This window comes from Python bivittatus, unplaced genomic scaffold, assembly GCF_059951505.1.
Source record: "Python bivittatus isolate LINGU-HERP-01145 unplaced genomic scaffold, Pbiv_v1 ctg000000_np1212, whole genome shotgun sequence".
NCBI lineage: Eukaryota > Metazoa > Chordata > Lepidosauria > Squamata > Pythonidae > Python > Python bivittatus.
In genome coordinates this window covers 2,223,461-2,251,120 of record NW_028277028.1, presented here as the reverse complement: position 1 = coordinate 2,251,120, position 27,660 = coordinate 2,223,461, and positions in this window count along the sequence as shown.

The window sequence follows — 27,660 nt, the reverse complement described above, 5'->3', positions numbered from 1 at the left end:
TTCTAATGCAGCGTTTTGAAAATAATTAATGCACTTGGAGATTTAACAATTGGTTGTGGAATAGAGTGCTTCTGCATATAGTTTTTATCTTTCTAACTTCTAGTTTCTAAATGCTTTAGCTCTCTCTACAATAAACCACCCTGTCTTCCATCCCACCAATCCAAGTCAGGATCAATCATTGTTTTCAAACAATTTTTTTCCATTTATATTCTTTCTATATATTTTAAAATCTATACTGTTCTGAAATATGCATTCTAAGGGAATATACACGATAAAGAGTACTTTGACATGAAAAGTGGTACATCCTGGTAGCAGCAGCTTTTGGAATGAATCAGTTTAGTCCATATTAATATATAATCTAAGTATACAGAATTGAATTCAGTGTTTTAAGTCAGAATATTTATTGGGGTTTTTTGTGTGTTTTTTTAGATTTTTATCCCACCTTTTTATATATATAACTCAAGGTAGTGAAGATATCTAATACTCCTTCCTCCTCCTATTTTCCCCACAACAACAACCCTGTGAGGTGCATTGGGCTGAGAGACAATGACTGGCCCAAAGTCACCCAGCCGCTTTCATGCTTAAGGAAGGCCTAGATCGCACAGTCCCCTGATTTCTAGGCCAGCCCCTTAACTGCTACACCAAGCTGCCTCTCAAACTGGCTTAGTTTGCTGAATAAATCTTGTAACTATGGTTTGCAAATCATGATTTGTGGCTTCATGTGTTATACAAGTCCAGTCAATTGTAGTTTAGTCTATTTATGGTTAGGAAAATTATGGTTTACCCATTATGAGAACATAGCCATAGGATATAAATCTATTAAATACATAAATAGCCTACAAAAAGTATTTTCTGGGGAATCTGATTAAACTCTACTGCAAACTTCATTACAGAAGTTTAAACACATATAATAAGGGCAATGCAAATTAAACATCAAATCGTACTAAATAGATTGCTGGCCGTGTGGTATGTAAGCAGCTGTTTCCTTTGAAAATATTAGCAATCACAGTACTACACTGAAGACAAAACTAAATAAATGTATACCTCTCTAGGGCAGAAAACGGTACTTTGCCTATTTTCCCCAGAGCAAGTACAGGGAGGAGATTTCTCACCAAGCCATTTTAGAGACACCAAAGAGAGAAGTTTTCCAAGCAAGCCATAGCCAGTACAGTATTCTTGTTACAGAATCAGGCAGGGTGTTGACGGCGGAGCGCCATGCAGCCTGTACTGGGGGCATCCGGCCCTTTAAATGAAAAGCCGGCCTGATGAGCCCGGAGATAGTAACCTGACCCCTGAGGGCCAATAAAAGAAAAGAACGGTGTGTGTGTCAGGTTTTTGGGTTTGGTGAGGGAGCTGGTTAGAGTGCTGGCAAGGTTGAAAATTTAATTAGAAATGGGTTAGTGTTTTCTTTGTATTTAAGTTGTGTGCATGGAAACTTGCTTTCTTTTGGTACCTTTAGTGAAGTTTATTTTGTGTTTCAATTCTGTGAGAAGGCAGGGAGAAGTGAGGGCCTCAAACGAACCATGTTTGCTAGGGGAGAGCGCTGTGCACCATGGGGCAGCCTTGGGGGGACGGCAGGAGGGAGGATGGGCAGAAGGCACACTCGCACCAGAGTGGAGAGGGACGGCAGGAGGGAGGAAAGACTGCAGGCAAGAGGCACGTTCGCACCAGAGTGAAGAGAAACGGCAGGGGCGGCTGTCGGGTCAAGTGGGGATTGGAATGTGTATTGCGCTGATTGGATTCGGAAAGTGGAATGTCTGCGGTTTTGCGGTTAATTAGCGGCGCTCCGGGGCGGTAAAAAAGGTGAGATTGTGAGCCAAGCCCTCGTAGGAGGGGGAGGACAGATAGGGGGTATAAAAACCTGTCAGACCTTGCTTCGGGGTTCCTCCATTGCTGCGGGAGGGACCCACCTTTGCAAACGTGCCCAATAAAAACTTCTGTCTACTGGATAACCGAACCCGTGTCTGTCGTTTTCTGACAAAATTGGCGAGCCAGCCAGGAGTCCTCGACGTGGACCGGACTGTGGGGAACCGGTGAGTAATCGGCCGTAACACCCCGTTGAGGTGTCTCCCGTTTTCCCCGGAGTCGGGTCCAGGACGGGACTCCAATCGCCAGTCAGACAGAAGTAAAGAGGAAGTCGGCCGACGAGGGGACCTCCGGGAGGTCTGGTGAGTACAGCCTACCCATAATCTCGGGGAGATTAGCGTGGTTACGAGGCGTTGGACGCCGCAAGGGGACAGAAGAGTCCGGGACCTTCTGTAAGGTGGGAAACGTAGTCAGGAAGGATGGGTAAGGCGCAGAGTAAGAGTGTAAGGCCAGGGGCCAGTGGGAAAAACACAGTAGGGGGAATCCCCACGGATTCTCCATTAGGACAATTGTTGCAACAATGGGAGACACCCTGGTTGTGTCCATTCACCAGGGGTCTGGAAAAACCGACCATGATAACTTTGTGCACTAAAGAATGGCCAAAATATCCACTAGTGGACCCCGAATTCCCCTACCATTGGGATACTCTTGGAATCCCCAGTAATTACTGGGTGACCCAACTAAAAAAAAAAAAAACTACATTGTGGAGCATAAAATGTTAACACAGGAACCCTATGTGGAAGTCTGGTTCCATGTTCATTGGGAGGGGCCTCGACCCAAGTTAGCCAAAATTTTTGTCCAAAAAGAACAGGAAGATGAGGAGGACCTCTGGCTGACTGGACCTCAATGGGGCCACCTCCTCCTCCTCCTCCTCTTCCTACCGCTCCCCCTCCGGCGCCCCCACCCTATCCCGGGCTGCGGAAAGAGCTGGACCAGCTGAACCAAGACATTCAGAACTTGCCCTTTAGTCTAAGGTCGGCCAGTGCCTTCCCCGTCCGGGAAGTCCCGAACGGAACGAACGCACAGGGGGTGACCGTCACCAGTTACGTAACAGTTCCCATCAAACCCAGTGAGTTGAGGGAATTAAAAAAGACCCTCCCTCGTATGCAAGAGAACGCCCATACCGCTGCCGAACAATTGGAACTTTTTCTCGGCCCGGTGGAATACTCCTGGGGGAACTGAATTACATTTTAGCCCACCTCTATACGCCAGAAGAGAGGGGCCAGATTTGGCGAGCTGCGCTCGGGGCTTGGGAGCAAAGGAATGCAAATGTCCCAAATGCCCCGGCCGCAGATACTAAATTCCCTCTGGCAGACCCAAATTGGGATCCCAATAATGCTGAACATCGGGAGAACATGAGAGGAGTTTCCCCCTGTACGACTAGGGGGGTCATGGTTCCCCAACCGGGACCCACGGGGAACCCTTGGTAAACATCACGGTGGGTCCCACTGGCGAAGAACAGCAGTTCCTCGTGGACACCGGAGCCTCTCGAACATCGCTGTGCCAACCGATCCCAGGGATTGCGAAATCCCGGGGCACGTCGGTATCGGTGATGGGGGTGGGAGGCTCTCCGGTCAAGGCAGACGTACTGGAGGGAGTGAGACTGGAGTGGAATGGGAAGGAGGTAACTGCAGATGTGTTATTGATCCCACAGGCAGGAGTGAACTTGCTGGGAAGGGATCTAATGGGTAGTCTAGGAGTGGAGTTGTGGAATGTGGAACAGGCAGAAAGGATGTGTGTTGCGGGAGGCGGATGTGGAGGTTGTGAACCCTGAGGTATGGGCAGGGGAGGGGGGGGCGGGTCGGTTTCGCATCGCCCCAATTAGCATCCCCTTGAAACCAGGGGTGACGGGTTTGCGGCAAGCCCAATACCCGCTGTCCCGGGATGGGAGGCGTGGGCTGAAGCAACAACTGAGATGGACGGTGCTGCCCCAGAGGTACACCGAGAGCCCCCTCTTGTTTGGACAGGCATTGGAAGAGAAACTCCAGGGGTTCCGGGCCCCTGGGGGTTCTCGGGTGCTGCAGTATGTGGATGATTTGTTGGTGTCTGGAGAGAAGGAAGTAAAGGTGAGAGAAGACTCAGTGGCTTTATTGAACTGGTTGGCTGAAGAAGGATTGAAGGTGTCAAAAGGGAAGGTCCAATTTGTGGAAAGGGAGGTCAAGTATTTAGAACATGTACTCCGGAAGGGCGAGAAGTTGATTGATCCTTCTCGGATACAGGGGATAATGCAGTTGAAGCCCCCTCATACTAAAACGGAGGTGCGGCGGTTTCTGGGTCTAGTAGGATATTGCCGGCTATGGATAGATGAGTACATGAGCAAGGCTCAGTTTCTGTATGAGAAGTTGAAAGGATCATCTGACAGGGTAGAATGGACAGACGGGGACACAGAGAAGTGGGGGGAATTACGAAGGAGCCTGGTGACGGCCCCGGCTCTGGCTCTACCGAACTTGGCCCTCCCCTTTCACCTATACGTTACAGCCCATGGGGGAACTGCCATTGGAGTACTGACTCAGAGACGGGCTGGGAAATATCAACCAGTGGCCTTCCTGAGCAAAGCCCTAGAACCAGTGGTGAGGGGATGGCCGACTTGTGTGCAGGCAGTGGCTGCCGCTGCTGTGTTAGTGACAGAAGGGAACAAACTCACTTTTGGGAGCCCCGTGATTGTCCATTCACCCCATCAGATCTTAAGTGTGCTTAGTCAGCAGGCGGCTGCTTGGATGACAGAAGGAAGGATGTTGAAATATGAGACAGTTCTCCGGATAAGTCCTGATGTGGTGGTAGGAACAGACAGGAATTTGAACCCAGCGGAGTTTCTTGCGGGGGAGCGGAGAGAATGGGAGCCGGCGGAGCACGAGTGCTCCACCCTGTTGCAGCTGCAAACAAAGACCCGGGAGGACCTGCAGGAGGTCCCGCTGGAGGAGGGTGAGGTCTGGTTTGTGGATGGGTCTAGCCGAGTAGAGCAGGGACAAAGGAAGTCAGGATATGCGATAGTGACGGCGGAGGGAGAGACAATAGAGAAGGGGGCACTACCAGCGGACTGGTCGGCTCAGCTGTGTGAAGTGCACGCTTTGAAACGGGCACTAGAGTTGGGAAAGGGAGTGTCCCTCACCGTCTACACAGACTCGCGATACGCCTGGGGAGTAGTGCACACTTTCGGGAAAATTTGGCTGGAACGGGGTTTACTCACAGCTGCTGGAAAGGGAAGGTTGCAGGGAGGAAGCAGGTCATTGGGTTACAATTGAGGGGACCCCAGTAGTGAGCCGTGCTGACACGAGGGGGATGGTGGAGAAACTGCACGAAGGGTCTCACTGGGGGGTGCAGGCTTTGATAGACACTGTAAAGCCGTGGTACTGGAGCCTGGGGGTTCGATGGGAACTCCACACCCCTTGGCATCCTGACTCCAGTGGGAAAGTGGGAAGGGCCAACGGGGTGTTGAAGCAACATCTCACCAAACTGGGATTGGAAACAGGGCTACCTTGGACAAAGACACTTCCGGTTGCCCTGCTTCGAATGCGGACAGCCCCTCGCAAGGATGTGGGGGTCTCCCCATTCGAGCTGATGATGGGAAGACCTTTCCTGGCTCCAATGGGAGAGCCTATCCCCGAGCTAAAGGATGCCTTCCTGAGAAAGTATCTCTTGGTACTGTCACAATCTCTCTTGTCTCTAAGAAAACAGGGACTCCTCGCTCAACGGCCCCCCTTGCTGAAAGACCAACACCCCCACAAGCCAGAGGATTGGGTCCTGATAAAGACGTGGAAGGATGAGAAGCTGAAGCCGTCTTGGGAGGGACCATACCAAGTTCTCCTGACAACTGAATCAGCGGTTCGGACCCGACAGGGGGGTTGGACCCACTACCATCGGGTTAAGCGAGCTCCCGACCCCCGACCGTGGACTGCCCAACCGGGAGACGGACTCAAAGTAAAACTTAAAAGGAACTGAACTAAGGCAGGGGAGGAGATGAACAACATGAAGGCTTGCATCCAGGTTATTCTATTATGTCACTGCTTAGATGCTCTACAGCACAGCTCTAACAACAATTTTTTTGTAGAATTGGCACAGACAGCTTTGAACAGCACAACTTTTTGTGTGGGGCAACTCTTGACTGTGAAGGGTGTCACCTCCACCTGTTTCTTTGGAATGCCCATCAGCTTGGAAGCATTGAAGAATGTTACTCAGATAGCGAATATTGATATCACTGGGGATGATTCCCCCGTGGGGGATGTTCTATCATTTTGGGTCTTCTCCCACTCCAAGACCCTGGACTAATCAAAGGCAAATAGCTCTAAATCTCTTGGGGATAACCAATGCAACTCAATGTGTATATTTCAACAATACCCAGAACCGTACCCACCCACTGCCCTCAAAAGGTCCTGCTTTCACTTGTGGAGGGATCTATAATATCCCTTACGCCTCAACCCCTCTATACCTACCTAAAGGTTTCTTTTTGTTATGTGGACATGAAGCTTACACCTATGTTCCAGCCTATAGTTCAGGGGGCCCTTGTGCCATAGGGCGCCTGACCTCTCTATATGCCCTGCCTCCAATGCAAGCGCACCCATCAAAAGAAAAAGAAAAAGGGAGCTGCCATCTGATTGTGAGAGTGATGTGACACTCTTGTCCAAAACAGAAGCCATGGCTCTGGCCCTCTCCTTAGTAGGGGTTCCTGCACTAAGCGGAAGAACTTATCTGGACCTAAGGAAGGTGGCCTGCCTCCTGGCTAAAAGTGTCAACCTTACATCCTCTCTCATTGCAGCCCTCACTGAAGAAGTCACTGAGATCAGGAGGGCGGTCATTCAAAATCGGATAGCTATAGACTATCTCCTATTAAGGGCAGGACAAGGCTGTGAATCTTTTCAAGGTCTTTGTTGCTTTAACCTAACCAACAATGAGAATTATATTGAAGCAAAACTAGCCAAGTTGAAGACCTTAGCCTCTCACATATCCGAGGATCCAGAGGGATGGAATTGGTCGTGGCTCACTAGTTGGTTACCTAACTTTGCTTGGTTAAAACAACTTTCTGTACTAGCCATTGGCTTCATTGCCTTACTGGTCCTAATATGTTGCTTAATGCAATGCCTCCCTGCTTGTGGGAATTACCTGTCCCAGTGTGTGAAGCCCCGGGTCCGGGACGAGGGAGCAATCCTGTTAGCCAGGTTTGAGGCCCAACAGAGGCGTGAAAAGAAAAAGTGGGGATTGTGAGAAGGCAGGGAGAAGTGAGGGCCTCAAACGAACCATGTTTGCTAGGTGAGAGCGCTGTGCACCTTGGGGCAGCCTTGGGTTGACGGCAGGAGGGAGGATGGGCAGAAGGCACACTCGCACCAGAGTGGAGAGGGACGGCAGGAGGGAGGAAAGACTGCAGGCAAGAGGCACGTTCGCACCAGAGTGGAGAGAAACGGCAGGGGGCGGCTGTCGGGTCAAGTGGGGATTGGAATGTGTATTGCGCTGATTGGATTCGGAAAGTGGAATGTCTGCGGTTTTGCGGTTAATTAGCGGCGCTCCGGGGCGGTAAAAAAGGTGAGATTGTGAGCCAAGCCCTCGTAGGAGGGGGAGGACAGATAGGGGGTATAAAAACCTGTCAGACCTTGCTTCGGGGTTCCTCCATTGCTGCGGGAGGGACCCACCTTTGCAAACGTGCCCAATAAAAACTTCTGTCTACTGGATAACCGAACCCGTGTCTGTCGTTTTCTGACAATTCTGACCACTGACGTTGTGTCGTCCACCACAGCGTGGCTGAGCTACAGACTCCTAAAGTTTTGTTTGGGTTTCCCTTCGATGTTTGGCCAGATCCGGGGGAGGGCAGGGTGAGGATTTCCCTTCAGTTTTCTCCTGGTTCCCCAGGGAGCTGGTATGGAAGGAGAAACTGGTTTATAGTGAAGGGGGGAGGGGGACAGCAAGGTGTGGTTGCCTCTGAACCGAGGCAACTCAGAAGAGGGCCTGGTTTGACCCTGAGGGTGCCTTTTCTTCCCTCATTATGCAGCCCAAGTAGGTTTAAAACAATGCTTTTCAACCTTGGCTACTTTAAGATGTGCGGACTTCAACTCCCAGAATTCCCTAGACAGCCTGCTGTCTGAAAAGTTTTGGGAGTTGAAATCCACACATCTTAAAGTTGCCAAGGTTGAAAAACACTGGCTTAGAAGATATGACAATTTGGTTTAGATCTGACTTCAATTATATCTCATTTGGGTAAATTAAGGGTGAGAAATACAAAGGATGTAATTTTGTCCTTTTTAATTCAGTAGAACAATCAGTTAAGGTAAAAATATTTGTCTTACTAATACTCATTCTTATCCCTGGGTATTAAACAACACAATGTTTAGACTAAGGAATCGGGCCAGATTCAGTTGTTTTATAAGGCAACATGTAACTAAAATGGCTCCTCATGTCACCTGATCTTCAGTATCCACCTTCTGGTTCTTTATAGTGGCAGTCTTGCAATCAGGTCTATTAAGCTGGCACACTAGCTTAACAGCCTTAAGGTAGGCTACCAGATGTGGGCTGCACAAATCCAACTGACCACTAGATGGCAGCAAAAGTTAATTTTCTGTATCTCTCTTCTTTACTGGTTATTTGGATTTTTTGAACCAGATATGGTAGTCCTATTTAAGTGCTGGACACTACATTTCTTTGTATGCAATGGATTGGAGGGAAGCCCTTGTGAAACCTTTGTGTGTGTGTGTATGCATTTGTGTGCTTAAGCAAATGCCAACACTCTGAGGGGTAATCAATTTACCTAATCTTGCTGCTTTTGTCAAACCTCAATTCCCCAGGCTGCCCTTATGGGTAGTAGTCCTCTGAAGCTGCCTTGAAGGAAAAGATTGCAATTACAAACCCCAATGTGCATCCTGCCCAGGGAACACTACAAAATGTTAAGTAGTAGAGATTCAAAATCAAAGTTATCTCATCATTATCACTCTTTTAATATTCCCTAGCTGACAAAAATGTATGCCTTGAGAAATATAAACAGGACAAATATTATAGCTATGTATAAAATTCACAGAGATATTAAAAGTCACAGTAAGATATGCTGGTACCAGATTCTTTTTCATGAAGAACTTAAGATATTGTACTCAAGAAAGGTTTATGGGAAGGAGACTTTAAATAAGCATTCTTGCTGGTATTTAATTTCCAGGTAATTTTTGGGATTTCCTAGTGTAATAGTGCAATTTATAAAATACTTCTGTGTTTGCTATCTACTTGGTTTAGACCATCAGCCACCTACCCAATATTCCTTTATTTCCCAAACTTACTGGGAGATTTGGGGTGTGGGGTGGGAGAAGCAGAAGCGGGAATGTTTCCTGCCATACAAATCCAGGTCTGCGCTAAAGTATAGGCTCTCCCACAGTATGTACAAAAGTAGCCTTGACTGTTGGAAGCATGAGAAATGTCATTCTGAATGCCTTCTGGTTCAAGGGGTTGAGGTGGGAAATATTGGGAACATCAGTCATACTTCCAGGTGACAGTGATCAGTGGATGACTCTCAGCATATTCCTTGGAGCCTCCAGAGTTTAGGTCTGAAGTCTCTAAGATACAGTTAAGGAGTGCTTTCAGGAAGTAGATGTCCCAGGAAACTATGAAGGCAATGGGGTGAAATTCAAATCAGACCTACATTAAAACAAATTAATTTTGGCTGATCTGAATTATGTGTCTATTGGCTTGGTTCATGTACTAGGTTAAGCCATAACCTGATCCATTACTTTTTGATGTAGTATGCTATGTGAACCTACTTTTTACGAATTAGCACAATGTGTAACATGGTTTAATCAACAAACATGATTAAAATCCTGATTTATGTGTATGAACTAGGCCATTAAATTGTTGATTTGCATTTATTTTAAATTAGACCCAAAGAAACTCTTTTTGGTAAATCAGTCTAAATTTGTAGATGAAAAATTGTGATTTGATCAATCTTTTAATTTGAAACTTACCTGAAAGACCCCTACGTTGAAGGAGAAACTGTGATTTTGTTGGGGCTTCTGAGCCTAGAATTCATATCACCGGCCAGAGAGGTGAAGACAAATGGGATCTTCTTACATTGTCAAGCCAATGGAGGTATCTGTTATTAATTCTAAAGGCAAATTCCTTTTCTGTTCCGTTATACAACCTCCCTGCCCTACCTGGTATGATGGAATATTGAAACAGACTGCTGGGTCATGATTTGAAGTTGTGTGCAGATAGCCTCTCAATATTTTTCACCATATTTGTGGCAAAGATCTTAGGATAAAAAAACTTTTTTCAGGGGAGGAAGTATTTCTTGGGAATACAGCTCAGCTTTAGCAGAGGCTGAATTCATTTCCATTTTTTTAACCTGCCTTTATTTTTTTAATAACTCAAGGTGGCAAACATACGTAATACTCCTTCCTCCTCCTATTTTCCCCACAACAACAACCCTGTGAGGTAAGTTGGGCTGAAAGAGAGTGACTGACCCAAATTCACCTAGCTAGGTTTCATGCCTAAGGTGGGACTAGAACTCAAAATCTCCTGGTTTGTAGCCTGGTGCTTTAACCACTAGACCAAACAGGCTCTATTTTGTTATTTTACTGCAACTGCTAATGTTTGTTGTTTGCATTTTCCCTACTGTCTCAGATTTAGATGGAGCAGGAGAGAATTTTCATATACCGTAGGTGTCTTCAGCAAGTAAAGATAGCATCAAAAATGATCACACACACATACAATGACATTGTAATGCAAACTCTGCCCTTTCATATTTGTGTCCCAGTGTTGGATGCAAATATGTAGGTCATGGTTATTGGATCATGATGTCATAGTGCACATTTCTTGACTTGCCCATCCCATGTATATAACCTGAACACAATACAAATATATGCTCAACACTTCATCTTTTTTTTTTTTTTTTAAGGTTTAAGAACTGAGATTGCACAAGCATCCCATGGATATTTTTGCAGACACAGACATTGAAAATAGTAGCCATGAAATGCAAAGATACCGTCTTGGTTCAAGCACTTATTTTAATACAGATGTATCCTGTCAACAATTTCAGTCTCTTGCTTCGCTTAAAAATTGACCAGGGTTGCAACAAAATGAGTTGAGACAAAATGTTAGAGACAAAAAATTAACAATTGCAATTATTTTTAATATAAATTTCAGTTGGAATAATTTCTGAATTGAATAAGTTGGGAAAAGAAAACATAGGTCCTGAAATATCAGCAAACTGATTCATCATTGCAGCTGTTGAAATGAAGAGAGAGATGCATCCCACATTGCATCTCTTCTCTTTGTCTTCTTTAATGCTGTGGAGCTGTCAACTATTGGGTTTGTAAATGAATATTTCTCCTCAAGACAATTGCAGTCTTTTAATATTGTATGCATCCCATTTCCTTGCTTTCCCTTGAAATGCCTTCAAATTCATATTCAAATTCTAAACAATATATGAGTGCCTAATTTTTGTCTTATGAAGAGGGCATTTGTTGAAAATAGTGTGTGGCTTTCCGTTACTAATTATTTTTATTAGTGTCTAGCTTTTAAATGTTGCCTATTTTAGACACTTCAAACTCCCTATGTGAACAAACACAAGTAGGAATGTCATGATGTGTTTTCAAAAACTTTCTTTTAGGAAGAAACATGAAAGTGATAACTGTAGGAAAAGAAAACATCTACCATGTTTTTCATACATCATTAACATAAAAGAAGATGAAACACATGGTCCTGCAGGCTTTTTTTTTTAAGGTGAAATTAGAAATTCTGGTATTTAGGAAGATAACATTCTATTCTGAGCAGTAAAATTGACTTGCATGTGGTCTGAACCTGGCTTCCCACAACTCATGTGCAGCCTGTGCTGGTCCTCCCAGGACCTTCCCTGGCACCCCCACGCTCCTTAACTGAGACTCCCATTTCTTCCTGCTTAACCATCTGTGCCTCTTGGGGTTAAGTCAGCAACTGGGTCTGCCCAGGATTGCCTTCGCCAAGCAATACAGTCACATGACTTCATGCTTTATGACAGCATCGCTTAGCAACAGCAATCCTGGTCCCAATTGCCGCCATAACCCAAGAACTACCTGTATTACTGGGTGATGGTTGCTGTTTAGTTGTGGTTCTATCTGTCAAGGGGATAGAAAAGGTTCTGCGTTGTGAGATACCAGCCCAAAAAATATATTGTGGATCATATGCATTCTTCCCAAAAGATGTATTCTGCTGGGTGGTCTCCTCATTGAGCATGCAAAGATCCAAACAGTTGGCCATCAGTCTTACTCAGAGTCCTGCAAAACTGCAAGTACTATCTGAAGTTAGCACCCAATCCTGGAAGAGCAGAGCCCTGATAACAAATGGCATATGGCAATCTGCAAGGTATTTATACACATTAACCTTCCCAAGGTTAAAGGAGGAGTGTTTTTTTTAAAGCTAGGCATAATGTGCTACCATTGGCTTTATTACAGGGCAGATTTACCATAACTCCACTAACAGAATGCGCCTGCCAATGAGACTCTAGGGAAATAGAAATCATCTAACATCTATTGCTTCACTGTAATTTTTACAAGGATCTGTGTAAGGACTATATGCTACCCCTACTGCAACATCTTCCAGGGAGGACAGAAGTATATTACGCTCATCTTCTTTCAGACTCCAACCATGCTACCACCGACACAGTAGCCAAATTTTGTGTGGCTGCTGTGAAAAAACACCAACCAATGCAAAAGTGTCAGTTTGGACTTAGACCACTAATTCTATTTTATGTTTTGGTTTTATTTATTTAATTTTAATATTTTTATTTCTTATTTTGATCACAATAAATTTGATTTGATTTGTCAGTGTCCTTGTGGCAATAGACACAAGCCTTAACCTTCACCATATACAGTATAAGGCTTAGAACTTGCAGGGAAGTGTAGGGACAGGAGTGTTAGGCGATCTAAACACAAAGGCCTGCTTTTGTTCCATTTAACACTGCTGTGAAATATTTCTTTATACTGTCCCACAAAGTAATTCAGGCATGTGTCCTTCAATTTCTATATTAAAGTTTATGTATTTAATTTTGTTTAACATTTAATACAAAAAAAGAATACGAATGACAAAACAATAGTCCATTAAAATTCAGGGCTTCCTCAATAGTAGTAGTATGGTTGGTCACACAGCCAGATGTTTAGACTGGATTTGACATTTTTATCCACCTATAAAGTCCTTCCCAAGGACCTGGGATAGGCAGATGTTGTTTGATGGTATTAAAGGTATCATTGCAGGATATAAGCTGTTCCAACTAAAGCTGTCGTTTGCAATTGACTGGTGGTGATTTTGTCAATGCTGATGGTGTTCAAGTGGTGTTCCAGATGTTTTGTGATTGGACCTAAGGCGCCTATCTTTGCTTTCTTTTGCAATAGTCATTTTACTTCTATTTGCAGGTCTTTATATGTTGTGATTTTCTCCAGTTCTTTCTCTCCTATTCTGCTGTCTCCAGGTATTGCAGTGTCCACTATCCAGACTTTTTTTTGTCTTTCTATCAACAATTGTTAGGTCTGGGGTATTATGTGGCAGGTGCTTGTCTGTTTGGATTCTAAAGTCCCAGAGCACTTTAGCTTCTTCATTTTCTATTACTTTGTCTGTTTTGTGGTCCTACCAGTTCTTGCTTGCAGGCAAATGGTATTTCTTGCAGATATTCCAATGCACCATTGTTGCTACTTTGTCATGCCATTGTTTGTAGTCAGTTCAGTTTATTATTGATTAGCCATTAGGCCATATCAGGATACAGAATATAAAACATAATAAAACATTAATAAGACTGTATATTAAAAATAGGATAACAGAAACAAATTAATATTAAAATTAAAATTAAAGAAAAAAAAAGATGCAAAAGATATTTCTGTATCACCCCTACAATTTACTCCGAACAGATCCACATATGCAAATATCAACTGTACTGTTTTGTTCAAGTAAAGGGCAGTATTATATGTAATTTCTGAATTCTGACCGCACATGAAATATGTTATTTTAATATAAGGATCCCAATAGGTCATTTGTCTAATGTGTGGTCCAGGATACTAATCCCTCTCTTTTTTATACAGTTGACATTCACATAATATATGTGTTATGTCATCTGTCTCTGGAGCTCCACAAATGCAAGTGCGTTCATTACAAGGGACTTGGTTAAATCTTCCATATTTAACTATTGTGTCCAACTGCTCAAATCTTGCTTGAGTAAATACCGCCCTAAGATATTTGGGCATTTCTGTGTTTAAACACTTGGCAATTTGGAAGGTACGTTTGTAATGGCTCATCCATTTCAATGTGCCAACCTTACTAAGGGTGGCTATATCTTTCTGCGCTTCTATATCCAAGATTCTTTGTGCAGCAATCTTTTTAACTTGTTCTCCAGAAACAGTTGGACATGAGACAGGAAGACCATAGCTCCTAATATAATTTGTCAATTGTACTATCCAAGAAGTCTGTAATTGAGATTTTGTCTGTTCTAACAAACACAATTTTGGGAGTCTGTCAGTTTCCATAGCATTGATTTTGCACCAATAATTATAAGCCCTGATTTTAGATAAAGAACAAATTGTATGGATTCCCAATTCGTCTCTAACTGCAGCAGCTGAAGTTCTTTTATCCACACCCAAGATATTTCTCGGATCCTGTGATTGTGTTTGTTCTAATAGTGATATGTATTTTAAGTCGCCAACTTCAGCACCATATAAGAGCATAGGAGTAACCTTGGCCTTGTATACTGTGATAATTGGGGCTAGCTAAGGAGCCTGGATAGCTATGATTTATTAATTTGAACAGTACGTTCATACATGCTCTTGCTCTAAGTGAGTGATAATGAGGAACCCAAGATCCAGTCTCAGAGAAGACTACCCCTAGATAAGGGAAGGTATTAACTTGCTCTATTGTCTCACCATCTAATAGCCATCTATGGTTATGATGTCATTTTCCAAAGACCATAATTTTTGACTTTGATTTATTAATGTTTAGAGAATTATTATGACAGTAGGAGCCAAGTCTTCTTAACAACCTATGCAACCCAACTTGTGAATATGATAGTAAAATCATATCATCAGCATATAGCAAGGTGTTGGAATGGAAGACTATGTCTTCCATTGTGCCATTGATCTTTGCACAAAGCTTCTGATGTTTCTGACTCCTGCTATTTTTTGGCCCTTGATTATCCAGTTGTGTGGCAGGGAGTTGAATGCCTTCTTGTACTCAGTCCAAGCTACATTCAAGTTGGTCTTCCTTCTCTTGCAGTTTTCCAAAATCATCTTGTGAGTTAGGAGCTGATCTTTTGTTCCTCTGCTGTTTGGGCAGTTTCCTTTCTGCTCAAATGGAAGGAGCTTGTTTTCAGCTAGATGCTGTTGAACTGCATCAGCTACCGCACCACTTAGCAATTTGAAAGTTGTTGGCAAGCAGGTAATTGGCCTGTAGTTGCCTGGTGCTGCCCCTTTTGCACCTAATCTTTCATTATTAGGTAGGTTTTGCCAGATGTTAACCAATCTTCAATTTCACCTCCTTGCAATATGTTGTTAAACTGCTTGGCAATGAGTGGGTACAGACCAGTCAGATGTTCCAACCAAAAACCATGCTGTTCATCTTCACTTGGTGCTGACCAATTCTTGATCTTCCTTGCCCTTTTCTCCACCATTTCTGCTGTTGTTATTATAAGTCCTTTCATTTCAGCTTCTTTTGTATTTCTTCTTCTTTTGTAAACCTCCTTTATCCAAAATGCATTCTCATTGTATTTCTTTGGGTTGTCCCATAGCTGTGCCCAGAACTTCACTGTTTCTTATTTGTCAGGTGTTGACTGATTCAATGCAGTCTCTCCATTGATGGACTGGTAGAAACATTTCTGATTTGACTGAAATTGGAGATTCTGCGTGTAGTATGCAATTGGAGCTTTGTATCTGCTGATCCTCTTGGCTATTGCTGTTATTACTGCTTTATTATTTCCAGTGCTGCCTTGATCTTCCTTGTTTCTAGGTGATATTTCTTGATTAAGTATACTTTGGTCTTTTTGTTCTTCAGCTTTTTTTCTTTCAGCTATTCTAGCTTGCTTGCATTGGATCTTAGCATGTTGAACTTATTTCCCAACCTGATCTTCTGTTTTGGTAGTTTACTGCTTGGCTTTTTTTCTTGTTTGTTGATTTTGCATCCAAGGTATTCAGTTATAACTGCAGCCATGCTGTGCATCAGTTAGTTTGTTTCTTGCAGTGAGCTGGTGCTTTTATTTGATATTTCAGTATTGGCATCATTTAAAACTTGTGCTAGCTGTTTCTTTGTAACAAGCTTCAATGCAGGCAACCTTATTCTGTTGTTTTTGTGCTGTTCTAGATGCTCTGTTATTCTTTCTTTCAATTCCTCTTGTTTTTTAGTTAGAGGACTGTTCTTTCTGATGCGAAGGCTCTACCATCTGAGCTACTTCTGGCAAGGCTTCAATTTCTTTGCCCTGGGTAAACCTTTGTAGTTCTTCCAGTTCTACTTCTGGGAATGCTTTATTTCGTGTAATAAATCGATGTTGATATGCTAGCCTGTTCTGTTATTTATGATGCATTCTTTTCAGATATCCTCTTCTCATTGGACTCGATTTATAATAGCAGATCATTATTTCTTTGTTTTCAGTCTTTGTATATTTGCAGCAGGTAAGCAACTTTTCTTCCAGTGGTTCTGCAGCTGCTGGCCCTGAGGTGGTCCTGAGCCCACTTGTCACCAGATGTCCAGGAACTAGAATACCTAGCGTCGTCCTTCTTGACCCGGGCAAGGACTGATCCAGTATGGGTTTCTGTAAATTACTTCTCAGCATATTGTTTATGGGAGAGACACTCTTTGTCTGGCTCCTCTGATGAGACCTGTCCAGTATGGTTGAACCTCTGGCATAGCTCACATCCTCCTCGGAGCATCCAAGCCCCACAACCACATCAAGGTAGTCCCTCACTGGGGGGTATTATTTTTATTATTATGGTTGGTCTCACAGTCAGGCAGATGTTAAGACTGGATTTGGCATTTTTATCCATCTATCAAGTCCTTCCCAAGGACCTGGGATAGGCAGATGTTGCTGTTTGATGGTGTTAAAGGTATCATTGCTGGATATAAGCTGTTCCAAGTAAAGCTGCCTTTTGCAATTGACTGGTGGTGATTTTGTCAATGCCGATGGTGTTCAGTTGGTGCACCAGATGTTTTGGTATTGCACATAAGGTACCTGTAACTGTTGGTATTATCTTTGCTTTCTTTTGCCATAGTCATTCCACTTCTATTTGCAGGTCTTTATATGTTGTGATTTTCTGCAGTTCTTTTTCTTCTGTGCTGCTGTCTCCAGGTATTGCAGTGTCCACTATCCAGACTTTTTTGTCTGTCTTATCAACAGTTGTTAAGTCTGGGATGTTGTGTGGCAGGTGCTTGTCTGTCTGAATTCTAAAGTCCCAGAGCATTTTAGCTTCTTCATTTTCTATTACTTTGTCTTATTATTATTATTTAGCTTTATAATTAAATCTAATTATATTTTTGTATAATTTATTTTGTAAAACCCAAGGCAGCATACATAATACTCCTACCTCCTATTTCCCAACAAAAATCCTTTGAGGTGGGCTGGGCTGAGAGAAAAGGCAAGAAATCCTGAGATACTCATTACAAGTTCTATCAGCAAGTTTAAATTTTTTTTCCCCAGTATTTGAAGATACAGTGAGCATGTACCATCCAAATGTCCTTACATTATTTCTGCCATTTTCACATCCATTTTGTGATAAATTCTAGATGTCTTGTGGGTGGAAGTTAGGAGTTGCTACTATCTCACCCAGTCCAGACATGAAGCTAGACAGAGAAAAGGGCAGGCCATGTTAACCTTATAGTCCCTAGCAATGGCAGAAAGTGACATTTTTTAAAACAGGAGGTGTTTTGGAAGCTGAGAGACTGGAATGAGAATAACAGAAATCATGGGAAGCAATATATTGAGAAATTAGGAGGGAAACAGCTTTTCCCCAAGCCATTCATCTGACTTACCTGCTCAGAAAAAGACGTAAAAGCTAATCTTTCCTTCTGGGTTTTCCCTGGCTTTTGTTAAAACTCCCTTCTTTATCTACGCTGCCTCAGAAAATGGAAGTGTCCATGTACATCCACATATATGTACACCAAACATGTTAGAAAATAAGGCAGGTAATATTTTAAGTGGGAAGGGATTAGATTTAGTAGACAAATAGGCAACCATTTTTAGGAACATCTCATTTTCTCCTCGTTTCTCCAGATATTCTCCATTTCCTCTTTCCTTAAGAATATGTTCTGTAAGAAAAGCTAAGAATTCCTTCAGGCCAGGGCATCAGACTGAGAACTTCAGCACATTTTGGTCCATTGCCCAGTATCTAAAATTGATTATTCAAGCTGGGTACAAAATGTCCTAATTAAAACTTTACTGAAAGTTTCACTTCAATGCTTTAGCCCTTGCACAGATTAAAGCAGAAACCCTCTCAGAACATCGTTATATTCTCAAATTAATTCAGTGGTGAAATAATCCCTAAAGTTCAAACCTCAGACAGGAGGTTAGGATAATATAAATATGAAAAAAAGAGAGAAAGCTAAAGTCTTCTTTTTTCCTGACAATATTCAAGGTAAGGATTAGCAGCTGGCCCACTGAAGAAATAATTTTCCCCATTGCCATCCCAGAGCAGAGCAGAGGGGAATAGGAAAATATCCTTGTCAGAAGAAGAGGAAGAAACTTGCTCAGCCTTACAGAATCCAGCCAAGTAACTAAGTTGGAAAATTTAAAAGCTACATGAATACAAACACAAACTGATACAATTAAATATCAAAGCTGAGGTATCTTATACATAATTTTCAGTCCGAAAGTCACCAATATTGGATTCTACTAACAGTCCAGCCCTTACACCTTTGGAGAAAACCAGGTTTGTATACCCTTTCCTCTTTATTTCACATTCTATATATCTTGCTAAAGCTAACTTTCATCCATTTAATTCCTTATAAAATTGAATTGTTGACTTCACTTCAAATACAGCATAGCTTAGAGAGCCTAGAGTTCCAAGTACCTCTGAAACTGCTAAAGCATTTGGACCTTATTGTTTTGACAGTACATGTTTCAGTTGTAACATCTGCGGAACAAATGCTACAGGTAAGCCATAATTAGAATATAAACTCTCAAAATTCTTGAAACAACCATTATGAAACAGCTCATTTAAGGTATTTTTACATTCTTTGGCCTAGGCCTTCCAATAAAACATCTCTCCTCTTTTCAAATTAGGATTACCCCACAACATCTATTTCTCACATTACTCCAGATCAAAACTTAATCACTTAATGACCAAATGTGTGTAGTGACTTTCAGAGTTGGAAGACAGTCCCTAAATTGGCCCTAAAACTTCCACAATTGACTCCCCAAATGAGCCAAAGAGGGCAAAATTCAGAAACAATCTCATTTTATAGAAATATAGATATTAAAATGAAGGTCTAGTGATAGTTGTACATATGGTAAATAAAAGCCACTATTGTCACAGAACAACCTCATTTTGACCAAAGAAATTCTAGGGTTTTAGCTTGCTATAAGAATTTTCTTAATAATTTCTCTATATAAAATAGCAATTATTGGAATCCCTCTTAAAATATATCTTAGTCTTGCCAAATTTGCTGCTCTTGTACAGATAGTCCTTGGGTTATGACAGCAATTGGGACCAGGATTGCCATTGCTAAGCGATGTGGTTGTAAAGTGCAATGTCATGTGACTACATTGCTTAGTTAGGGCAATCTTGGTTGCCTTCGTAACCCTAGGATCATGCAGGTCATTAAGCAGGAAGAGGCAGGAGTCTCAGGCAAGGAGCAGGGTGGTGGTTTTGCAGGTGCTACAGGTAGGCACTTGGGAGTGTGGGTGGGTTGGAGGGTCCCGCAGGAGAGTGGGGAGGGTGCTACGGAGTACAGGATACCTGGAATCTCATGTCCTGTAGCGGGGCTCCTTGGGAGAAAAAGCAGCAGAAGCGACTTACAGGAGTCACTTGCAACTTTCCCTGCAGGCTTCCCCTCTGACTTCGCTTGTAGGAAGCCAGCAGGAAAGGTTGCAAATGGTGATCATGTGACTACAGCTTGCTGCAATGTTGTAATTATGAGCCGGGCGCCCCAGCACCTGGATCATGATCATGTAACCACAGGGACGCTGCGATGGCCACAACTTTGTGGACTGGTTGGAGGTCCCCCTCATTCAGCGCTGTTGTAATTTTGAACAGTCATTGAACAAGTGGTCATAATTCAAGGACTTCCTATATCTTACCCATTTTGCAGAATTCATCAGAGGAGTTCTGAAATCACATCAACAAATATCCTTCATGTTCAAGGATAATATTCATTTGTCCCTGAGAATCTGATTTTAATGCAGTTTGATCTACAATCCACTATGTTCAGTGTTCACATTATGTTTGTGAGGTTCTATTCCATACAAAGCAACAGGAGTTATGCAATTCTGTCTCACATTTATCAATATTGTAGCATCTATTGAGCAGTGAGCCTACCGTTTTCTTTCATCTTGCTCTTGCTTCAAACATACCTGCAAAAGATCCTTTTAATGCTCTTACAGGTAGACCTCGTTGAATGACCACTCATTCAGCAACAGTTCAAAGTAAGCACGGTGCTGAACAAGGGGGACTTATGACTGTTCCTCATAGTTGCAGCTGTCATAGCGTCCCTGCTGTCACATGATTGCAATTCAGGACTTGGCAATCAGCTTGTAATTACAATGTTTTCAGTTTCCCATGGTGACATGATCGCCATTTGCAACCTTTACTGCTGGCTTCCGACAAGCAAAGTCAGTGGGGAAGCTGGCAGGAGGTCGCAAATGGCAATCATGTGACCACGAGACTGCATGGGATTTGTCTAATGAAGGCAACTGGAACTGCCGCAACTGCCATCATAGGTTGGTGCAGTCATGTGACATCGCACTTTACAACTGCATTGCTTGGTGACAGAGTTGCTGTTCCAATTGTTGTTAAGCGAGGACTACCTGTAGTGTCTTTTGCCAATCTCAGTACATTTTCTTCCTTAGTTTTTCTAGCACTGTCCTAACAGTCTGGGCTTCTTGTCCATAGTAATTCTTAGTGTCCTCTCAGTATCTACCATTTCTTATACATGTACATTCCATCTCTTTCTCTCTTTTTTTCTTTGTAACTATATTGCCTTTTGAGCAGCTACATTCCCCAGTGTTCCATTTTTCTTTCTCAGTGGCACTGTTTGTGATTGCATCTTTAGCAATATTTTCTTTTCTTCATCTTGAGCTCTTTTCTCCATTAATTTATCCAGTTATGAATTCCTATATTGAATTTCTGAGCTTATCAGCTTTCCTGAAGTCCAAGGTACACATCTATTACAAGCAAAACTGTTAGAGACTTGACAAAACAAAAGTTGGAGGCAGGAGGGGGAGAGAACAAAAATAACACAAACTTTAACAAAAGAAACTCAAAAGGAAGACGCAAGAGAAAACACAAGCTATTTTGGATGAGATAGAGAAGAAAAAATTTAAATTTCCAGAAAAGATAAGTATTTCTCAACAAATTAAGCTTTTACAATGACAGTTATCTATATTAACAGTAAGGAAGATGGAAATAAAGATGAATTATGTAAAGCAAAAATACTTTGAATTTGCAAACAAATCAGGGAAATGGTTGGCTTATAAATTACGAAAAGAAAAAATGATACTGAAACTACAAGAGGGAGATACTGTATTAATGGATAGCATGGCCATGGAAAAAGCATTTCATTAATATTCTAACTTGTATAAAGTAAGAGACATCTCTCTGGAAAAAATAAATGAATACCTAAAGAAAATTTACTGATTATGTTATCCGTAATGTAACAGAAACAGATTATGAATGGACCTATAACAATAAGGGAAATTTCTGAAACTATAAAAAAGATTAAACCAGGAAAGGTGCATCGACCAGATGGATTATCAGGTTCTTGTTATAAATGTTTTTGAGGATGAACTTTTACAACCTTTATAAAATACAATAAACTCTATTTTACAGGAAGGAAAGATGCCAGAGATAATATTAGAAATGTTTTGAATATTCTGGAATACTTGGAGCAACGTAATGAAAAACAAACTGCATTGACATTCTTAAATGCAGAGGAGGCCTTTGACAATTTGAATTGGATTTTTTTGTTTAGAGTTCTGGAACATATGAACCTTAGAGATAATTTTATTAAATGGGTAAGGTCGATTTATACTTCTCAGAAAGCACAAATAATTGTTAATGGAGAACTAACAAAACCTTGTGAGATTCAAAAAGGGGCGAGAAAAGGATATCCACTGTTTCCACTTTTGTTCATTTTGGTTCTTGAGGTACTGAATAGAGACATAAGACTCCATTCTTATGGAGAATTATGGGAGTTAAGATTTAAAAAGAATGCCCTCACTGATCATCATGAATAAAATCCTATAAAATTATTTTCAACCTTTCAGCCAAAATCATGGTAAACAGTTTGTAATCATTATTCAATAAATATTGGTTGATAGTTTCTTCATAAAGTCAAATCTTGTCCCTCTTTAGATATTAATGTTATATCAGTCTTCTTCCAACTATCAGGAATCTTTCTATTCTGCAAAATAATATTAGTTTTGTTGTAAAGGTTGTAAAAGCTCATCTTCAAATCATTTACAGTAAGAGGCTGGCAACCCTTCTGGTCCAGGTACCTTTCCTGTTCTAGTCTTTTTGATAGCTTAAAAAATTCCTTTAACTTCTTTTTGCAATCCACCACCACCATTTCTTTTTGTAATAACATCTCATTCAATCTAAAAGATCCATTTTTTCTTTTAAAAGTTAAAGTCACTGGATTATGATCTGAAAATGTCTTTGGTAATATCTCCACTTTATAGACATTATTTGCCAAAGTCTTAGAAATCCAAATCATATCTATTCTTGAAAAAGATCTATGTCTTTCAGAAAAATATGTATATTTGAATCTCAATTTTTATGCCTCCATGCATCAATAAGCTCCAAATTATCCATTAAATAAATAAAAAAATATATTTGATAATTTACCTTGGGTTATTTTAATATTTTTCTTAGAAGTTCTATCTTTGTGGGGAAACCACTCCATTCCAGTCTCCCAGGAGACATCAATTTTCATATGTAAAATCCAAAAGTTTATCTGTAAGTCCTTTGTAAAATGCTGTTTTATCTTCATTTGGGGCATAAATTCCCAATATCAAAGTCTTAGCCCCCTGTAGAGTAACTTGCACTTCAATATATCTGCCATAATCATCAGTCAATATAAGTTTTGGATATAGCTGGGGGTTTATATACAAATCAACTCTATTTTTTTTCAATCCTGCTGAAATAGATTCCTCTCCCAGATTTTTGTGACTTAAATATTTTACATCTTTTTTCCTAATATTTCATTACCATGACCTGTCCCACCCAGTCTGGCAGAGAAGACATGTTGCTGATCCCGTCGGTGAGAAAATGTTGACTGATGGGTCCTAGGAGGAGTGCCTTCTCTGCCGTTGCCCCTGCCCTATGGAATACTCTCCCCCCAGAGGTGAGGCGAGCCCCTACCCTCCCAATTTTCCAGAGGGAATTGAAGACTTGGCCCTGCCAACTTCCACGGGGCAAGGAAATATACAACTGACTCTGGGGATGGCTGGCACCTTGAAGACGCTCCCTGAGTTTATTAACATGTAATTAACACCAGCCTCTTGGAAGTATTATATAGAAAGCTTGTTATTGTAGCATATTTTAATTAATTAATTAATATTTATCTATTTTAATGTTTATTCTGTTTTTGCTGTAAACCACCCAGAGTCACTCTGCGGTGAGATGAGTGGTGACAAATTTGAAATATAAATAAATATAAAATAATATGTGTTTCTTGTACACAAATTACATCTTATTTTAACTTTTTCAAATAATGTTTTTTTTTCTTTTGAAGAGCATTTGCTCCATTTATATTCCATGTTAAGCATTTATAATCCATAATTAGTCCAAGAATTTGGAAGAGTCAATACTTATAGCACCCAATGTGGAATCTTCTTCAGTGTCTTGAATCTGTTGTGGCATTTGTTCAATCTCATCTGTAATTGTCACTTCCCTTTGTGTCTTTTCCAGTTCTTCTTTAATTTTTTTTCAAACAAAATCTCTTGCTTTCTGCACAGAATTCCACTTAAATCTCTGTTGTTTAAAAGTAAAAATCACCCCTTCCAACTTGTCCCACCTAAATGGAATTTTCTTCTGTTCAAGTTTGTCAAAAAAGAAAAAAAAGTACTTTTTTCTCTTATGTAGTATTCTGATTGGGATTTCCTTAAGTACTATCACATCTGTATTATCAATCCTCAGTCTAGTATTAAAATGCAGCTATAGAACTTGGTCTCTTGTCTTCTTCCTGACAAATATCCCTTGGAACATTTCTTAATTTTGGAAAACATGTATTGATCCTATAGACCTTATCAATCTCTGTATCAGTATCATCTTCTTCCTAATCCAGGAAATCAAACAGAGACTTAACAATCTTTTCTCTGATATCCTCTCCACATTCTTCTGGAATTGCTCTAAATCTTAAGCAGAATTCTTTTTCTCTCAGTTCCAATAATGCCAAATTCTCCAAATCCTTCTCCATCTCTCTGTTTATAACTTCTGTCTTGGTTTCCAAAACTTCCACTTTCCACTTAAGTCTGCAGCCAGTTACCCTACAGATTCTTCAATTTTCTTAACTTCTTCTTTCAGATCTTTTTTCATCCATGCAAATCCTTCTTCCATTTCCTTTTTAACTCTTGCAGTCATCTTTTTGCCAAATTCTTCAAACATTTTCTGCAGTAAATCTGGTGAAACACCCTTATCTGTAATTTGTTTTAGTGAACCCCTGTGTCCTTCCCCCAGTTTGGCAGCTCTCCTTGTGGTTGCCATGGTTAGAAATGAAAGTATGTCAGTTACTATGGTGAAAATAAAAGTCAGGCTGCTTTTTTTTTTCTCCTCCTGTTTTGCTTCTCTCTATTTTTAACACTTTAGTCCCAAATGGCTCTCCATAATTACAGTCATACAGTCTGGCTCATATTACTCTTACCTTCTTGTTTTGTAAAATTCACCAATTACTGCCCTTAAAAATAAACAATCAACATTTCCACAAACTTCCAGTCTGTTAGTTTAATTAATTTCACTATTTTCAAAGGCACTTTCATCAGAAAAAAATTATTTCTTCTATTTTTTAAAATCATGGTCCCCCTTGTCCATTTGAAACTTTCTTACATCACAATCTTGTTAAACTTTGCTTTTAAATTAAAATCCTGTAAGATAGCATTTTCCCCCCCTCTTCTTAATTTCAAAAAGAAAGCACTCACCAAGAGTTTTTGATCTTCCCTGCAGTTAGGAATATCTCTCTTAGGTTGCAAAGCAATTAAACTGTAAGGTGATTAAGAGGGTGAGGCTTTTGCCAGTCCAGTGTCCATAAAGGCTGCACAGAAATTTAAGGCCTGTTGTAAATCCCTCGACTCCCAAGCTACTCAACCCACTATCGACCACAAGAAACTAAATTCCTGCAGCCTCCTCATGAGGAGCAACTCTTCCAGAGCACAAGTCAGTAATACCCTGATTTCCCCTTTCTCTGGAGAAATTTCTGTCAGCCAGAACTGTCTCCTGGCTGGCAATTCTACCACTGTGCTGTCTCCGCTTGCAGATATGTCTAACAGGACATAACATCTCACCCGGAAGCCAGCATAAGAATTAGATTTGAAGGAATGGCCAAGTCCTACTTTGACAGGTAGGATTGCTGCAATAAAAATGTAGTATATAGAGTTATAATTTATCTTGTTTTTTCCCCCTCTTGCCTTTTTTAGTATCCATAGGAATACTGTAATACAAGGAATTCAATCTTTTATACAAATAAATTTTCAAGGAAAATTTGGTAGCTATATCTATTCCTCTGTATACAAACATTGCTAAATGTGGATGTAAAGATGACATGTAGAGTTTTATGGGGAAAATGTGTTACAACAGAGAAATATGTCTGGAATCAAATATCTAAAGCACTTAAAATTATTTCTAATCAAAATAAAGAAATTAACTGAAATTAATTAATAGATGGTACATAGTCCAATTCAGATCTCTCAAATTTATAAAAAATACTAATATCCATTACTGGAGAAAAGGTAGTACTCTATGATCATATATCCTTTTGGGGGTTTTATACAAAACATAGCTCATTTTTGGAATGAAGAAATAATTGTCATAATAGAGCAAAAATATTCTTAAATCTCTTAACTCTAGCTGTTTTTAAGCACAGATTCATTATTAAAACATAAAATTATAATATATCTGGTATCTGCTGCTTAAGCTATTATTACTAGATTATAGAAGTCATTAGACGTATCTCAGTAGAAAGATGATACAATGAAATATGGAAATTGCTTTATTGGAAAAAATGAGTTATAAATTGCATTGTAACCAAATAGAGGAGCCATCAAATGAATTTACACCACTTTGTGGTTTTTTTATAGAGCATATGAGGCATCATAACAACAACAACAACAAAAACGACCATGGTAGAAGTATATTTAGAGTCCTGAGGATACCAAAATCCTCTCAAATAATATTGATTAATAGTAATATTACTTAGTGTTATTAATTAACATATTTCTCTTGAAATAATGTAATAATAAAATATAGACCTGCATCTTGATTTGAGTATATATTCTGCTCTTGTGTTGTATGTCTTAAATTATTGTGTTTAAATAAATAAAATCAGGTTAAAGCTCAGAATGAGATGAGAATTTTAATAAAAGAAAAATTAAATAGCTGTTGATCTATTTGGAAAAGGAAAGTGGGAAAATATTAGGGAATTAATAGGGAGAAGTTGGCATTGCTGAATAACTTCTTTGCATCTGTCTTCTCTCAAAAGAGGAAAAGATCCCTTCTTAACATAACTGAAGCATGTATGGAGGGGAATACAGTTTAAAATTATTCTCATGTTACTAAGAACCCACCTTATTGCCTTCAAGTCTCCAGTGCCAGATAAATTACATCAGGGAAAATCAAATGTAGAACTATCATAAAAGACTTAGCTTCACAGTAGAGCATGTGAGAAGGATATAGGTATACTAGTGGACCATCAGCTGAACATGAACAAGCAGTGTGATGCAGAAGACAAAGAGTCAATGCAGTTTTGGGCTGCATTAGCAAAAGCATTGCCTTCAGAACATGAAGGTAATAATTCCATCATTTTCTGATTTGGCTGATTTGGAGTATTGCTGAATAACAGTTACTGAACAGGAAACAGAGACAGTAGCCGGTTGTCCTTTGCTAGTACATGTAGAAATCTGTAGAGGGCAGAAATGGACAGTGTCACCTTCTGTTAATCCCCCACTCAGTGGCCAAGCTACCTCAGGATGCAGTCCTCTGTCTTGCTCCTGAAGTCACTGGAAATACATTTTTGTTTTATCATATATTCAGAACCTGACATAGAAGGGGTTCACTGTTACTTTTCAGATAGTCCATAAGTTATCTGGGAGCTGTGAGTGAAACCTGTCCACTTCAGGTGACCGAAAACATGGTAAAATTGTAAGGTATTACATTTTTAATAAAGGAATCTCAGAGAGGAGCTGGGGATGAAAAAAATATGTTGCATGCTAGAAAAAAGGGATTTTTAAACACACAAAAAAGCATATATGTCCCGGAAGTCCCACCCATTGGCAATCTCTTTCCTGGAAGAGAAAGATGAATAGCACAGCAACAGGAGAATTGTCCAGTGGGAGGACTGGATAATTTGATACTTTGCAAGTTGTTTCCGAGCAGACAGGATTTAAACCAGTTTAGAGAAAGCGGCATGAGCACAGGATAGGAGCAGCTTAAATGTTAAGTGTAGGCTCTCAGAATATGTATGGGT